The sequence below is a fragment of the Artibeus jamaicensis genome, unplaced genomic scaffold (assembly GCF_021234435.1).
Source record: "Artibeus jamaicensis isolate MK-2021 breed Jamaican fruit bat unplaced genomic scaffold, CSHL_Jam_final contig_793, whole genome shotgun sequence".
NCBI classification, from domain to species: Eukaryota; Metazoa; Chordata; class Mammalia; order Chiroptera; family Phyllostomidae; genus Artibeus; species Artibeus jamaicensis.
The window spans coordinates 4,108,196-4,114,700 of record NW_026521975.1 but is presented as its reverse complement, the minus strand read 5'-3'; positions in this window follow the sequence as shown (position 1 = coordinate 4,114,700).

Genomic DNA, 6,505 nt, shown 5'->3' with positions numbered 1-6,505 from the left:
GATGTTCAACATCACTAGTTATAAGGGAAATGTAAATCAAAACCACAGGGAGGTATTGCCTACCTCAGATTCTTGCGCATTCTTATGTCCCCAGAAACATCATTGAATAAGTCATTGATTTTGCAACTGAGACAATACTGCCCCTCCCCTCTAGGGATGGGGGACATTTGACTGTTTTGAAGGTATTTTTGGTCGTTGCTGTGGGGAGGGGAGACTGCTACTGGCATATACAGTGGGTGGGAGCGTATGGGTCAAGCAGGAGTGTTCAACCCTTTGGCGTCTCTGGGCCATCCTGGAAGAAGAGTTGTCTTGGGCCACACTTTAAATACATTGTGACATGTAATCACAGAAAAAACCTCATGTTTTAAGTAAATTTACAGTTTTGTGTTGGGCTGCATTCACAGTCATCCTGAGCTGCGTGTGGCCCGCAGGCTGCAAGTCGGACACCCCTGATTGTGAAGAATTGAAAGCACTCAAGGAAGATGATGTAAAATGTTCCAAATTGATATTGAAACAGTAGCTTTCTGTGTCTTAAAAAATGTCTTCAAAAGTGTTTCTATGTCTTAAAAAATACTGCATAACTGCACCCAAGAATCATTTGGTTCAAGAGTCAGTAGTGTCAAGGTTGACAAACCTTGAGATAAACCACTGACACATTTGAACTTCCTGACTGTTGAGATCAAGTTTAAAACCACATTTGCCAATGCAATATTTGTTAACCCATTTTACACTTAAATTATGAGAAAATATTGGAGTAATGGAGGTACTAATTGTTTCTAGACATGCTCGCTTTTAACGTTGGCAATGTCCCCTAGTTCTGGGAATAGTAGATACCCTTCCTTACCAGTAGAGGGTGCTATGAAGTTAATGACAGTTTAATGGAAAAGCTGATACTTTGAAACAAATTAGTAACCATGATTAGCTTTTACTTGTTGAAGGTCTTTTTGCTTCCTGTCACTGTACTTTTTCACCTTCCTACTCTTAACCAGTGATCCTAATTCCGGAAGCACATAAAATCACCTAGGAATCTTGTGAAGAAATTTTGGTGTCATGGCCCAAGAGGATAAATGGTAATGGAAAAAAAATACAGTAAAAAAATTTGAAACAAAAAATTCCAACAGGACCACTCTGATGTAGGTCCCAGGAAGTGTACTTTTGAAAAACTCTCCAGGGTTGAGAACCTTTGATTTTTATACACTTGCTTTCTTTTCACCTTTATTTTAGTGACATTCTTTAGCATCAGTTAATTCTGGTGTACCTCAGTACCGAAAAGTTTACTGATGGTTCATAATGTCAGCAGTCTACAGCGTTTGTTTTGGGTTATTGGGAACCAGGTGAATTTCTGCTTTGACTTTGGCAAAGCTTACTTTTGGAGAGATGGATTGATTTTAAATCAAGACTTAATTACTCTTTTATTTTTTTTGTATTACATAGAAAATCTTGCAAAATATAAACCATATTTTCATCTACTTTTTATTTTGAAAATTTTTAAATCCTCAGGAGTTGGGGAATTATTTCCTTTGGAAGAGTCAGGTACAAGACTGAGTTACTTGCCTAGGTGCCAGATCTTCAGTTAGGCATTATTTCCCCTTTAGATTCAATGCTTCTATTGAAGAATTAGTTTAGTATTTTCCTTGTCTCTGTTTTGCTTGTAAAATACTAATCTTTGGATTCAAGAGGAACTTGATAGGTTGGTGGCTGAGATGATAAAATTTACAACGAAAGAGTAATATAAATAATGAGGGTGCAACCTAATTCTATATTAGTTAAGCCTTTTAATGTATATGAGAATTAAAACTTGAGGGTTTTATTGTCTGGAAATGTTTGGGGTGTGGCAAAATTTGGCATACCATGTGGCTCTTCCACTAAACACATTCCGTGTGCCCTCTGTGCAAAATGTAGGCTTATCATTTTTCATTAGCTTTGCCCTTTGCAGTAGTAGGTGCTGCCCTCTTCCAGGAGTGTTCCAGCATTTGCTGTTCCTTTGACTGCAGACATTCACGAATGTGAGAGGTGATCTGAAGAAGTAGATAAAATGGAAAGACCCTGTAGTGTATAATCTTACACTGAAGTCTACAATTGATTAAGGTTTTTTTCAAACATGCAATCTAAGTATAAATTTTGACTTGCTCTTTGATTAAAGCAAAATGTCATGACCCTTCCTTGAATGTATTTAGTTCATGATTTCAAAGTTGAAATTCAGGTTCCTTCTCATACAACAAACTCTTAATTAAGAATCTGTACTTTTAATTTGTCCTATCGATCCTTAAATCATATTAAAGAGTGAGAATAGCCCTGACCAGTGTGGCCCTGTTGTTGGGGTTTTGCTGAAAGTTTGCTGGTTCAATTCCCAGTCAGTACACGTGCCTGGGTTTCGAGTTTGATTGCCATTTGGGGCACATATGAGAGGCAACCAATGAATGTTTCTCTTACTCTATTTATCCCTTCCTTTTCTCTAAAAATAAAATCTTTAAAAAAAAATAACAACATGCTGTTAATTTTTTTTTCCTGTTAGAATTTCAGTAGGTTTTTTTTTTTCTAATTCAAAAAAATAGAAAGGTCTTTAAAAATGTTGTTTTCTTTTGAAAATAAAAAATCAAGTTTTGAAAATTTACAAGTTGCTTCCAGATCTCGAATTTATTTCTGGAGTGAGTAGACGCGCCTTGTCAGTTGTGCTGTGTTTCGTGTCCTGAACTCGTGGAGGCAGGAAAAGCTGTGTTGTTCATCTCTGTGAAGACACAGAGGTCACACAGAGGGTGTGTAGGGCTTCGGGTCATTGAAGGACCAGGTGGAATTCTGCTGTATCTTCAGCTAGGCTTCCTTTTGGACAGATAGATTGAGTTTCACTCAGGACTTCACCCACCCTTTTTGTGTTTTGTATTACATAGAAATCTTGTAAAACAACACTATATTTTCACCAACTTTTATTTTGAAAAATTTCAAAACCAGAAAGAACAATACAAAGAACACCCAAAATAACGTTCATGTAGACTCACCAATTATCAACATCTTGTCTAATTTCCTCCTGAGTTGATTCAGATTCCTATTTTTGGTGAGAAGTCTACAGAGGCGGTGTCACGGACTTACTGCAGCACAGCGGAAGCCACAGGTGCGTCCCTTTGGTGTTGCCGAGTGTGGTCACTTGGTTAACGGGTGGTGGCTGCAGGAGCTCTCCATTGTGAAGTACAGTTTCCCTCTTGGGATTAGTATGTGATCTGAAGTAACTTGAGACCTTGTGTATGTCCTATTCCCCAAAAATCTTCCACCCAGAGGTTTTAGCATTCATAAAAAATCTTCACCCTAATCATTTATAAAGCAGGAGAGGGCTGAAAAAAATGTGGTATTTCATTATTTCTTCTACATGTATTGGCTGATGAGTTTTTATAAAGCCAGGTTTCCCCCCATTTCTTTTTTTAAGGTATCCTATGGGTTCATAAATTCTTAATGTTTTATAATGCAGTTCTGCCATTGCTCTTTTTGATACCCTAAACCCAGTTGTTTGAATGAATACATAGACCTTCAATTTGAAAATGAAATTATGCCCTGGATGGTGTAGCTCAATGGATTGAGTGCTGGCCTGTAAACCAAAGGGTTGCAGGTTCAATTCCCAGTCAGGGCACATGCTGGGGTTGCAGGCCAGGTCACCAGTAGGAAGCATGCAAGAGGCGACCACACATTGATGTTTCCCTCTTTTCCTTCCTCCCTTCCCCGCTCTCTAAAAATAAATAAATAATGTATTTCATAAAAAGACAATTACATTGGAGTTAAAGTGCTGAATTTAACTTTTGGCATTAATGGTATTAATAATAAAAATTAATGCTATTTCACATAATATTGAATATACTTATGACACTAGTTATCATAGATACCATAGTTAGAGTTACCAGAGATGTTACCATCAAAGCAATACTAGGTTAGCTGCAGGGGAAGCAGTACTGGCCTTAATACTACCAATGTTTTGCCCAATGGTGAGAGCAAGTTAGAGGTCAGGACAAGCAAGAGCAAGGGCAGCCATAGCCTTGCTCCATTTCTCGCCATGGGCAACAAGCAGGCACTCTGTTATGAAAATTTAACAGAAAACAAGGGGAACTGGAAAGGCAGAAGTGGCACATTGTTGTGTTTGAACTTTTAAGTATGGAAAATCTCAAACATTGAAAAGTAGAGAAATTTGGTATAATCTCATGTACCCACCATCTAGTTCCCAGAATTTACTCATGGCCAATCTTATTTCATCTACACTTTTTACCCATTTTCTCTTCAATATTATTTTGAAAGAAATTCCAGACATTATTTCTATGTGTAAATATTTCAATTTACAAAGCTAACATAAGCACAGTGATATTATCATGACTACCTTAATAATTCCTTATAATTAAGTGTCCAGTCAGTATTCAGATTTCTGATGGTCCAATAAGTGTCATTTTTTTTCAGCTTTCTTGTTTGAATCAATGCTTGCAGTCAGGCTCTCTCAATGATAACAGTGATTGGCATGGACAGTTGGTGTTATAGGCACCACGAACCCAGAGAATTGTGGGAATCCAGGATCAGTTAGATCTGACTGAGGCAGACTAGGCAGTGAAACCAGGTGAGAGCTGGTTGTGTCTGGCAGGCAACTGTGAAACGGCTCTCCCACCTGATCACAGGAAGTCACATGCCCAATTCATTGCAAAGAGCTGAGCAACCAGAATGTGAAAGAGTCGGAATGGTGGGGTGGCTGCTCCTGCCGTAAGGCAAGTAAATAACAAGTTCAAATCCTCAAACCGGCCTACAGAAGCCTAAAGAATGTCATTTCTTACAAATAATAGTACTCTGTAAAAACAAATCTGAGTCTCCAGAATTAGTACTGCTGTTGAAGTCCCTGCCCTACCAGATCCAATGTATGAATATTGGGCCCTGGTTGGTGTGGCTCAGTGGACGGAGTGCCGGCCTGTGAACCAAAAGGTTGCCGGTTCCATTCCCAGTCGGAGCACATGCCTTGGTTGCAGGTCAGGTCCCCAGTTGGGGGTGTACGAGAGGCAACTAATTCATGTATTTCACGCACATCAATGTTCCTCTCCCTCTTTCATTCTCTTCCCCTCTCTCACAAAAAATAAGTAGAATCCTTAAAACAATAAAAAATGTTAGACATCTGCTCTATTGTTTAAAAAAAAAGAAAATTGGAATGCTTTTTAGGACCCTGAGAATTGAATTAAGTGGGAATATGATTGCAAAAGGATGCAGTTTCCTCACTCAGAGGAGGCTGTTTTTTCTAAAGACTTTTTCCGGAGGGGGTCAAGTTTACCAGAGAAAGCCAGTTCCCCTCTGGCCACTGCTCTCTTTATTTCCAAACCTAACTAGTGTGGAGAGCCCAGCATTCCTTCCCTGGAGACCAAACCCAAAGGAACCTAACATGTAGAAAGAATCTGGGGACTTTGCCAATTTCTATCTCCAAGAACTTCTGGAACATGTGAAGGAACAGATTTTGAGTGCTCTTTTAGGATATTGATATGATGCCCTTGCACAAGGTAATTCTAGATTTGCGAACTCAAGAAGCTGAATGTGGCTTTAATAGTTTGCAAAAATGGATTCCACAAAGGCCTGCAGTAAGTGAAGTCAAGATGCCGCAAGTCTTTAGTACAGTATAGAGCAGTGGTTCTCAGACTTTCTTGTGCATCAGAATCATGGGAGGGATTTAAAAGAGATTGCAAGCCCCATCCCCAGAGTTAGTGATGCAGGAGGTTAGAGTGAAACCTGAAAATTTGCATTGCTAACAAGTCCTCACTGATGGTGATTCTGCTGATCCAGGGGCCACACTCAGAAACACTGGTGTAAAGAGAGGAAATAAAGTACCTTCAAACACAGGAATTTTGGATGGGAGGTTTTGCCTTTGTAAATTCCTATTAACTGACCACCTATGTCTTTCCCAAGATAAGCTTGATAACTACACCTTTATCAAGGGTCTTAAACATGGATTAGTGCTGGCTTCAAAGCATCAATACAGTCTTAAATTTAAGGCTATTGAGGTATAATTTACATATAATCAGTTGATATCCTGCCTTATTTTCAATTTTAGAGAAAAAATATCCAGTGTTTTTACCATTAAGTACCATGTCAGCTGTATTGTTTTTTGTTGTTGTTTTCATGTTTTTATAGATGCCTTTTATCAGATTGATGCTACTTTCTGGAGAATTTTTATCATGAGTAAATGTTGAATTTTGTTAAATATATATTTATGCACTTGCTGATATAATAATCATGTGGGTTTTTTCCCCTTGGTCTGTGGTTGCTTTGTGCTATGATGGCAGTTAAGTAGTTGTGCCAGACTGTGCAACCTGACTCACAAAGCCTCAAATATTTACTCTCTGGCCCCTCATTTAAGTACTGAGTCTCAACCCCGGCCACATTCTGGAATCACCTGGAGAACATTTGGGAAAAAAATGTCTGCATCCCCCTCCCAGAGATTCTTACCTAGTTGGCCTGGACTGGGACCTAGCAGCCAGTGCTGAGGACCACTGGCTACATGTTT